This window comes from Stomoxys calcitrans, chromosome 2 (assembly GCF_963082655.1).
Source record: "Stomoxys calcitrans chromosome 2, idStoCalc2.1, whole genome shotgun sequence".
Lineage (NCBI taxonomy): Eukaryota > Metazoa > Arthropoda > Insecta > Diptera > Muscidae > Stomoxys > Stomoxys calcitrans.
Window position 1 is genome coordinate 128,206,393 of NC_081553.1, and position 12,085 is coordinate 128,218,477.

Below are 12,085 nucleotides of genomic sequence, written 5' to 3' on the forward strand. Positions count from 1 at the left end.
GATATAGCTGCCAAGTAGACCGATCCTTCGATTTAAAGTCTTGGCCCCAATAAAAGGCACATTTATCATCCGATTTCGCTCAAATTTGACACAGTGACTTATGTTAGGCTTTTCAGCATTCGTGTCGTACTTGATTCAGATCGGTCTATGTTTGGATATGGCTATTTTATAGAGCTATATATAGCTTTACATAAAGTGTTGAATTCATTTAAGGGGTATACTCGCAGCGATTATGTCAGATTTTTTTTTGACGAAACTTCAAACTCTAGGTCAAACTTACTTTGATTAAAAAAAAATGGTTTTATTCTGCACTCTTAACAAATACACAGAAACAACATGAAATGAAACCTTTTTGTGGTCCCTGACGTTCAGTAAGTACAGTCGAAACCGCATAACTGCAATACGCTTTTGTGAAAAATTCCGCTTAAGTGAAACTTGATGGAAAGAATCATTATTATACCCTACACCACTACTGTGGTACAGGGTATTATAACTTAGTGAATTTGTTTGTAATACCCAAAAGGAAGAAAGATAGACGCATTGATAAGTTTACCGATCGACGCAGAATCACTTTCAGATTCGATTTAGCTATGTCCGTCTGTCTATGTTAATTTGTGTACAAAGTACAAGTTGCAGTTTTCATCCGATCGTCTTAAAATTTGGTACAGGCATGTTTTTCGGGCTGGAGACGAAGCCTATTGAAATTGGAAAAAATCGGTTCAGATTTGGATATAGCTCCCATATATATGTTCATTCGATTTTCAGCAATAATGCAATAAAATGGTCATTTGTCAATCGATTCTCTCAAAATTTGGCAAGAGGGATTTTCTTGTGACTTTCGGCATTACTGTTGAATTTCATGGAAATCGGTTCAGATTTAGATATAGCTCTCATGTATATATATAGCCTGATATTCACTTCTAGAGCCACTGCAAGCGTATTTATTGACCAATCTTCCCAAAACTTCGTACAACGCTTTCCTCGACGACTTTCACAGTATGTGAGAAGTTTGCTCGAAATCAGTTCAGATTTAGATATAGCTCCCACATATATGTTCGTCCGATTTGCGGTAATACTGCAATAAAATGGTCTTTTGTACACCGAGGATTTTCTTTTGGCTCTCGACATTACTGGTGAATTTCATGGATATCGGTTCAGTTTTATATATAGCTCTCATCTTGCCAAAATTTTGCAAAGCTTTCCTTGACGACTGCCACAGTATCTGAGAAGTTTGCTCGAAATCGGTTCAGATTAAGGGATAGCTCCCATATATATGTTCGTCCGATTTTGAGAAATATTACAAGAAAGTGCTCAGTTTTAAATGGATTCTTTCCAAATTTTGTAGGAAGGATTTTCGTATGACTCTCGATATTACTGGAGAATTTCATAGAAATCGGCCCAGGTTTAGATATAGCTGTCATATATGTATATCGACAGATTTTCACCCCAAGAGCTACTGCAAGCGCATTGTTTGACCAATCTTAGAGGGGTAGAGATTATGTGTTGGCTCGGATAATTTACCCATAGTGCGGTTCGGAGTTTAGCAAACTTGAGCTGGACTCAATTATAAAACGGCTTAGCACGAGCAGAGAAGCACTCAATGATTTTTTTTTTTTATGTTTGTAATAAAGGATTTACAAGTTTTTCATATGCTTTTTTCTTTGATTTGAGATGGGTTGCTTCACGTTTTGTCTCCATGTTCCTTTGTATTTTTTGTGCAAAATCTGTACAACCTGTAAAGTGATGTCATGAAATATTTGCAAGTAAAATGAATTGTTAATGTGCACCATGTGCACCTAATCTTTATTTTGGGGCTGTAATTCAAAACACGGCGCTGATGAGTGCGCATGTGTGTTCTCTGTTCTATGATTTCGATATGAAAACAATTTTTTTGTTCATTTTCAGCTATTTTTTGTTGTTTTTTTTTTTTTGAGACAAGTTACAGCCGCCGCTGACGATTTTTTTCTTTTTTTGCGTTGATCTAATGCACCGACATTTCGATTTGGCGGTCACAAATGCCAACCAATCTTACGTATGCGGAATTGATTTTCAGCGCAACATTACGGAGGGGCGATCGCTCACATTTGGTGGCCAGCAAGCCAGCAAACCAGTCGAACGGACTGCAACCGCTAGTTCATATATCCATCCATCCATCCATCCAAATAGCCAAGAGTGTGTCCGTCCGTTCGTCCGTCAATCGCCGTGAATTGAGCAGAGCTTTGCTGGCGGTAAATGGCGGTAGTATTCACATCTATGAATGCCTCCAGCCACTTTGGCCATATTTGGAATGGGATGTCGGATGATGGTAGTGGTTAGACGAATGGAGCAGCAGATCGGCTTTATTTGTGTGCAAGTGGCTGTGTGTGTGTGTGTGTGTGGCATTGTAAGAGGTTGAGTTAATTTAAACAAATTTTATATTTAATTCTTTTTTCTGGCGAAACAACACCAAGAAAAATTACTTTGGCATAGCAATATTTAGAGAGACACCCCGTCTAGAGAGACGGGGCGGGCGGCAGCAAGTTCATATAAAAAATCAATTGCTTTCAATTTCAAGGTTTTTTCGGTTGGAATTTTATTTCAATTTGTCGCCGTTGCTGTTGTTTTCTTTTCTGTGTCTGTGGCCGTGTAAGTTGGTTACAAGTTGTCGTTTGAAAATTTTTGAGTAATGCATTATTTTTTTTCTTTTTTTTTAGTTTTGCTATCGAGAGAAAAAAGTGGCATTTCATGTTTTGTTTGGTTTGGCTTGTTTGTTTTATTGAAAATGACAGCGTTTTTTTCCAGCGAACCCAAAAAAAAAAAACGTAGTAAGCTTTAGTGTCGTTGGCGTGTTTAGAGGGGTTGTGGTTGATTGAGTTTTTAGACAACACCAGAACAAAATGGCAGCAGATATTAAAAAATAGCAAAAAAAAAAACACATTTTTCAAAATGGTTTGGTCTGTGGTGTGACCGTCAGGGTGGTACATAATGATATCTACCGCACAAGACTAAAACTTGGGTTCGCCAATTTCGTTGAAATGTTATTTTCAAGTTGATTCGATTAAGGCATCATGGCTAAAAATAAATGCTAAAAAAATGCAACTACAATTCCCCCTATGAATCATTTTGATTTGATGGCATGGGAGGGCCCTAGAAACGTGAGCATGTTATCAAGAATAATCGATTTTTTTAAGCTTTCTTTGTTGTAGCAAATATTAAATTGGTTAGAGACAGAAATAATTTTGGTAGCCCCAATAGCCGAGTCGGCAGCATGCTCAGATTACCAGTGGGGATGTCGTGGGTTCAATTCCCACCAAAGGCCTGGTCCGTCGTTACTGTCTAAGTGAGTCCGATTAGAAAATAGACAACCAATCCAACCTAACCTACAAATAATTTCATCATTGTCATTCGTGTCTCTTTTACCTGATTCACATGTGGTACTTGGGGCGAACGTAGCTCAGAGGCAAACTATCGATAATAGCAACATTCGACATTTTCGATAGTTTTAATAAAAAAAAGTATCGATACTATCGTTAATTTCCCATCACATATATTTCAAACGAAAATGAGAAGAAAAAATCAGGAGATCGATCGATAAAATGACAGAAATCATTGTACAAAATGTTAGTCTAATCAGATGAAAATTGCGCCCTCTATAGGCGCAATGTATCTTAAAGGATACATTCAGCGTCGAATTGCTTATTTATGTTTACTTTTGCAAAAAATGTAACTTTTGCTATTGTATACATTGAAAAAATATTAATCGATATTCAGTCAAAAAATTAAATATCGATAGAATCGATAGTGACATCGATATTTTGCCAGCACTACTCTGACGTTGAATATCAGAAACAGTGATTTCCCCTCCTTGTCTTGGCGACACTTGTGAGGTAATTACCTTAGTTTAACAACCGTTTAACAACTTTTATTGGACAGCACCCATTGATAGAGAGAAGTATCGCCGCAATTCCTTAATGGAATCAAGTTGAATCAAACCAAAGGAAATTTTAGGTGGCGTTAAGTTCATCCGAATCTTATATACCCTCCACCATGGATCACATTTTACATGTTCTTTGAATGACTTTTTCAAATATATAGGAGAAAGATCTACAGATGGACCGAGAATGTAATGATTATGAAAAGTGATAAAAATTCCACGTTTAAAATATCAGCCAAATAGTTGCGCCCCCTAGAGGCTCAAGAAGTTTATATGAAACGGCTGTTGGAACCCATAGAAAAATTTACGTGCGAAATTGCAGCCAAATCGGGTGATAATTACGCCTCCTAAAGGCTCAAAAAGTCAAATCCGAAGACAGGCTTGTAGGACCATACAGAAGGTTCAGAGAACATGTTGTCTTGACATAGGCGGGCACTGGAAACTATTCTAGATATCCGACCCATTGACATACAGATTAAGTGTGAGGCAGCCACTGCGGCTATCAGACTTAAGGCGATGGGAGAATGGATTGAGGAAGGGAGCAGCTCATTCTATCGAGGTATAATCGGGGCGACGATAGGAAACCTGGAAGGAAGGGAAGAGGTTTCCCATCGGATACCTGAGATGAACCTTGAAATCGAGTGCGAGGCACTGCTGCCATCGGCACAATCTTGGATTGACGGAACCCTAGTATTGCCATCTGGAAGATCATGTTACACGGATGGATCAAAGCTAGAGGACAGGGTGGGCCTGGGGGTTTACATTGAGAACCCAGTAACTGAGATCTTTTTTTGACTGCCTGACCATAACACGGACCTTCAGGTGGAGATCCGGGCGATCACGGAATGCGTGAAGTGGTGTGGTGCTAACGCGAGGACGTCGAGTGTGAACATCTTTACCGACAGTAAAATTGCCATTAGGGCAATAACAACCAGGACGTTAAGGTCACGAACAGTCTTACAGTGTAAGAAGGAGATAAACGCCTTCTCTAAGGATGGCAAAATCCGCATCGTTTGGGTGCCGGGCCCAAACGGAGTAAGGGGAAATGAAAGGGCAGACGATTTGGTGGCGAAGGCCAGAGGACTGCCGTCAATAAACTTGGTTAACCCGAAACCTTTCGGGTCGACGCAGTCCGTGTTAAGGGAGCTGGCGACAAATGCGCATGAAATATTGTGGAACAGCGAAACGGCCGGTAGGACGGCGAAAATCCTATGGAGGGATCCAGAAGACGAGGCTATTACTGAAAGAAAGCAAGAAGGAGGTCAGTATAGCTATTAGTATCATAACGGAGCACATAGGACTACGAGCTCGGTCGGTAGGAAGGCGAAAATCCTATGGGGTGATCCAGATCGTGGGAAGACGAGGCTATTCCTGAAAGGAAGCAAGAAAGAGGTCAGTATTACTATTGGTATCATAACGGAACACATAGTACTACGATCTCACTTATGTAAAATCGGTGCAGCAAGTGAAAGCATATGTAGGGCATGCGGGTAAGATGATGAGACGTTAGAGCATTTACTTTGTCATTGCCCGGAGCATTGCACAACAAGCCGAGTACTGGCTTAGGTGTATGTCCATATTGGCATGAGGCGGATTAATATATGCACCCTCTTTTCAACCTAACCTAACTTTATAGGGCAGCTATATTAGGTTGTGAACCGATTTGGACCATTCTTGGCACACCGAAAAAAATTTCAGTGAAATCGGGCGAGAACTGCATCCTCCAGAGGCTCAAGAAGTCGAGATCCGAGTTCGGTTTATATGGCAGACATATCAAAATATGGGCCGATGTTTAAGCACTTGGCTTTACTCCTTTGAAAGTTAGTGTGCTTTCGACAGACAGACGGATGGACAGATGGGCGGAATAATGGACAGACAGACTAACGGACATGGCTAAATCGACTTGGAATGTCAAGAGGATTAAGATTATTTATACTTTGTTGGTTCTCAAATCAATAGTTTGATGTGTTGCAAACGGAATGAAGAAATTAGTATTCCCCCCTTCTATGATGGGGTTTATAAAAACAAAAATTTCAAATAGAAACTACCGAAAAAGTAGCCCATTTTTTCATATTTGAGCTTCATGTTGCCCATATTCGCCGCCACTTCATCAGTTTGATGTCTTCACTAAGGCTTTGATGCACAGGCTAGCTATTCTTTCGATCGGACTATACGTTAGGTAAGGTTAAAGTGGCAGTCTGCCATTAGACTCACTTGACGTTTTCGTTGAACCATCCAGATCGCTTTAAAAAGCCCAACAACTTGCGAACGTTCACATCCGCTAAATCAGACAGGTTCTCATAGAAATGAGAACCTTAAGTAGAATTCCTTCTAAATGTCAGTGCAGGACACACACAGAAGGTGTTCTATAGTCTCTTCTTCTTCGTTGTTCTCACAGCTTCTGCAATAGTCATTACCTGCAACCTTTAGTCGGTCAGCATGTTTTCCGATAACGTCTTTTCTATCCTGTGACAGCACAGCGGTAGACCTCTTCAAGTATAAATAAGGCCACATCATTTTGGAATGCTCACAGACCCTCTCTTTGTGACCTTCTATCATTCTGATCCTGAAAACTTAGCTTACATGTCGCTAGAGGCATCACCACAGATTCCTGTTTCCATGGAATGTGTCGAGTAATTCCTAATCTCGGGAGCTCGTCCGCCTTACAATTCCCTGGGATATCTCTGAGGCCCGGCAATCGGACTATATAAGGCTATATTAAATTATGCTTCTTTCCGGACCATATTCATAATAAAGCTATAATAAATTATACTCCTATCTGGGCCATATTCAGCACTGATGTAAAGGAGGAGGAGCACAGCACACTGTTCTAAATTTTAGCGAAATCGTGTAGTAGATGCTACTTCAATGGAACCAAGACCTTATATGAGAAGATCGTTCTGTATGGTGGATATATTTCAATATAGACCTATCTGAACCATGTTCGGCATGAATATCTAGGGGTCCAATACTACTCAAATATATTCCGATCTCAACCACAATTCAACTTACACAACTCTCTATCTAAAAATTTTGCCAAATTGGCTAATAATTCATTGGTTTATAAGGTCAAGATCGGTATTTATATATATTCAAATATGATCCAATTTGCACCATACCAGCTGGGATATCGAGGAGCCTTAGAAAATTTACTGTACTAAATCAGTTCGATAGTGGGTCATGAATGGGCGTTTAAAGGGGCCAAGACGTTAAATTGGGAGATTGGTTTATATAGGGTCTTTATCAAGATATAGTCTGATGTAGTGCATCTTTGAACTTGATGTACCTATGGTAAAAGAAATTGTCTATGCAATACTTCAGCTCTGTCTTAATTTTTTAAGGCTGTAGTGTAATTTTAACAGGTAGTCTGAGGGACATGTCAAGGTTGTCTTAGAAAATAAATATCTGCGGTTAATCATTCAAATGCTACGAGTTATTAAACGTAGACCAATGTCCTCAGCTAACTTCCACAAAAGAGGTCCTTGATTGAAAGGCATTGACCAAACATTGATTGTTGAAAGATTTCATGTTCTGTAAATAGCCGATTGTAGACAAGGCTAAATAAATTTGAGCCGACATTGTAGACACTCGACATGCTTCCTCTAAAAAGTTTTTTAATAGCAGATCTATTTATAAATGCCGTCAAGAAATGGAAAACCGTCTCTGGTCTGGATTAGAAGATACTCGATATTGGATTATACATTAAAAAAGTTATTCTTAGATGGTCTATTGCGCAGCTCCTTTAATATTTAAATATAGTGAAATATTAATAATATACTTGCCCATTTAACTTAAAGTATCAATTAGTGCTTACCTGAAAAAAAAGTAAAAACCTTCTTTAATTCATTTATACTTGTACTAATAGTAAAACATTTATATAAACATTTAAATAAATCATAATGCTCCCACTTTCATATACCCTATTTCATCAAAAACTACTGGAAACCTCGAGCTTACGCTGTGAAGTGAACATATTTCGCGATATCGACTGCTTGTCAAAAGAGCTCTTTCTAAAGACAGATTAAAACTAAATGCTTAAGATACGGAACAGTAAATTCATTTCAATTATTTTAATTCTCTGTATAGATCTCAGAACTTCTGAGTTCTGTATAGTGAACAAAACCCGTTTGTCCGGCTTTGTTCTTCCACAGTCGCACAGTGATTCGATGATATGTACCAGTTTACATGAAAAACTCAGGACTCTAGATTTTGTAGCTCGTATAACTTTTGGCTGAAGAACCGTACCTTGGCATATAGTGTGGCAGCTATTCAAATCAGAAACAAAAATGGAAAAAAGGTTCAGATATGCCTACGCAAAAAAAAAAAACTAAATAAAGGAGCACTCAGCAAATAAAAGATTTTAAAAATCGGACTATATATGCGCTTTCGGCAGCCCGAACTAAATTTTCCTGCGCTGATGTGAACAACTTTAAAGGCCCACCAAAGGATTCCCGGGCTTTCTAGAGCTTTACATTTTGCTTCTTAACACTCCAGCTATAACCATTTTAAATTTCGGGAAGATATTTTTATCCGTTAAAAAGGCCGACTTTTTTCACAAATATTTATTCCCACCACCTCAGGATAGGTAGTAACACCTCGAAATATTGATCTGATACCCAACAAAGTATATTTGCTCTTGAGCGTCTTGACATTCTAAGTCGATGTAGCCCGTCTGTCAAAAGAAAGGCTAACATTTGAAGGAATAAAGCTAGGTGCTTGAAATTTTGCAATAATACTTTCTATTAGCGTAGGACGGTTGGAATATATGGGTCCATGTCTTAATATAGCTGCCATATAAACCATTCTCGGATCTTTGCCTTATGAGCCACTAGAGTGCGCAATTATTATCCGATTTGGCTGAAAGTTTGCACGAAGTGTTTTGTTCTAACTTTCAGCAACTGTCCCAAGTATGGTGAAATTCGGTTTACAACCCGATATAGCTGCCATATAAACCGATCTCGGATCTTAATTTCATGAGCGCAATTATTATCTGATTTGGCTGAAATATCGCATGAAATGGTTTATTTTGATTTCCAACATCTGTTCCAAGTATGGTTTAAATCGGTTCATAACTTGATATAATTGCCATATAAACCGATCTTGGGTCTTGATTTCATGAGCCGCTAGAGGGCGCAATTATTATCCGATTTGGCTGATATTTCACATGAAGTGGTTTGTTTTGACTTCCAACAACTGCGCTAAGTATGGCTAAAATCTGTCCAAAACATAAACCCGCATTTATTATCCGATTTGGCTAAAATTTCGTTTGAAATAGTTCGTTTTGATTTCCAACAACTGTGCCAAGTATGGTCTAAATCGGTTTGTAACCTGATATAGTTCCCATATAAGCCAATCTCTGATCTTGACATCATGAGCCGATAGAGGGCGCAATTATTATTCGATCTGGTCAAAATTTCACATGAAATGGTTCCACATTATTATCATGAAGTCGTTTGTTGTGATTTACAACAACTGTTCCAAGTACGGTCCAAATCGGTTCATAACCTGATATAGCTCCCATATAACCCGATCTCGGATTTTCACTTCATGAGCCGCTAGAGGGCGGAAATCATTTTATAACCCGATATATAGCTCCCTTATAAACCGATTTCCCGACTATACTTCTAAAGCCTCAAGAGGGCGCAATTCAGGAGCCGGTAGAGGGCGTAATTATTATCCGATTTGGCTGAAATTTTGCATAAAGTGGTTTGTTTTGATTTGCAACAACTGTGACAAGTATGATCTAAATCGGTTCGTAACCTGATACAGCTCCCATATAAGCAGATCTTCCGATCATTCTTCCGGAGCCTCTAGAGGGCCCAATTCATCTCCGAATTTGAAATTTTTCATAATGACTTCCACTTTGGTCTCCAACAGCCAAACCAAGTGTGACCCCAATTGGTTGATAATTTGGTATAGCCCCAATAGTATAGCAATTCTTATCCATTATCCCTTGTTTGTCTATAAACAGATATCGGCCGAAGAACTTGACAAATGCGATCCATGGTGGAGGGTATATAAGATTCGGCCCAGCCAAACTTAGCACTCTTTTACTTGTATTTCCATTATTTTCAAACGCCTATATTAAACGGTATATAAGCCCAAGATTTGTAAATCGAAAATCCACCATTTTAGCTAATAGAAAACCCCTTAATCCATAGCAACAAAAACAACAACCACAACTATAATAACCACGTCAATACATGGTTCTGGTGTTGTTTAAACACTAAAAATACCATCCAATGGTGGTGTTTGAGCGCAAAGTGCGAAAATAGAATGGAATTTAACAACCAATTGCAAGAGGTTCTTTGGAAAAGCAAAAACAAAAACAACAATGTGCAAGTTAAATAGTTAAATGTTTCGACCATATTATAGATGAGGTTATATTTGTCGTTGTTGTTGTTGTTGCTTTAATTGTTGTGGTTCTTGTTGCCCGTGAATTTCAATATTCATGAAATGTATACCCGATAAACACAACGTTAGTAGCCACCATTTTTTGTTGTTGAAATTTTTGTTAAAACAGGTATTTAGATGATGACTTGTGTTAAGTGGGTACAAGTTGGACATGTAGAACACCCTACGCCTTATAAGTGTGGCTAATATCTCATGTTCTCTAAATGAATTTGGTAATATTTGTATATCTTCCCATTTTGAGTGGTATATATGCTAACTTTGCCGTTTCGAAATATTGCCTAAAAACTCGAAGACCCTTGAAGTCTTGGTCGTCATGACATTCTATATTAACCAGGCATTATTCTCTTGAATTCTAGGCTGAACATTCGAAAGTTGGTTTAACGGGGATTATCCCGTTAATAAGGCTGAGGAAATGTGGAGGTGCAGACTGTATAATATCCTACATCTACCCTATACGTACAAAGTGGGAGCTATATCTCATTCTGAATCAATTTCCATTTACCTCGGTGGAAGTTTTAAGATGGGTTAATAAACAATCCGTTTAAAAATTCAAGCAAATATGTGCAAACTATAATAACTACGGTTGGCAAGATTGGTCAAAAAATGCGCTTGCATTAGAAGTGAAAATCGGGCGATATACATAAATGGCAGCTATATCTAAATCTGATCCGATTTCTATAAAATTCACCGGTAATGTCGAGAGTCATAAGAAAATCTCTGCTGCCAAATTGCGAGAGAATCGGTTAACAAATGAGCACTTTATTGCAATTTCCCTCAAAATCGGACGAATATATATATGGGAGCTATATTTAAATCTGAACCGATTTCGAACAAACTTCTCAGATATTGTTGTAGTTGTCGAGGAAAGCGTTGTGCAAAATTTTGGCAATAAATGAACTAACTGTGACTCTAGAAGTTAAAATCGGGTGATATATATATATCTAAATCTGAATAGATTATCATGAAATTTACCAATAATGTCGAGAGTCAAAAGAAAATCACTCCTGCTAAATTTCGAGAGAATCGGTTAACAAATGACCATTTTATTGCATTGTTACTGCAAATCGCGGGCTGTGTGGCATGTCGCACCGTCTTGTTGAAACCACATGTAAGTCAAGCTCTTGCATTTTGGGCAAAAAAAAAAAAAAACGTTGGATATCATCTCACGGTACCCCTAACCATTCACAGTTACGTTACGATTCGCATCATCATTGAAGAAGTACGGTCCAATGATGTCACCAGGCCATAAACACCACCAAACTGTGTCTTTTTATGTACCTCGGTGAAAAAAAACGTTGGATATCATCTCACGGTACCGCTCACCATTCACAGTTACGTTACGATTCGCATCATCATTGTAGAAGTACGGTCCAATGATGTCACCAGCCCATAAACATCACCAAACTGTGACTTTTTATACCCTCCACCATAGAATGGGGGTTAACTAATTTCGCCCTTCTGTTTGTAACACCTTGTAATATGCGTCTAAGACCCCATAAAGTATATACATTTTTGATTGTCATGGCATTTTAAGTCAATCTAGCCATGTCCGTCTGTCCGTCCGTCCGTCTGTTTGTCGAAAGCACGCTAACTTTCGAAGAAGTAAAGCTAGCCGCATAAAATTTTGCACAAGTATTTTTTATTAGTGTAGGACGATTGGGATTGTAAATGGGCCAAATCGGTCTATGTTTTGATAAAGCTGCCATATAAAATCACTTCTGCTAAATTTCGAGAGAATCGGTTAACAAATAACCATTT

General features: G+C 38.5%; 1 protein-coding gene and 1 long non-coding RNA gene across 6 annotated transcripts in view; one reads left to right on the top strand and one right to left on the bottom strand.

Annotated features, from left to right (window-relative positions):
• Positions 1-12,085, bottom strand: part of LOC106083945 (mushroom body large-type Kenyon cell-specific protein 1) — a 490,542-nt gene that overhangs the window by 114,739 nt on the left and 363,718 nt on the right. The gene's annotated exons all lie outside the window — the stretch shown is intronic.
• Positions 1,620-2,912, top strand: LOC131995255 (uncharacterized). The gene is made up of 2 exons (XR_009397322.1): positions 1,620-2,625; positions 2,694-2,912. It is a non-coding gene; the product is annotated as an uncharacterized LOC131995255 (long non-coding RNA).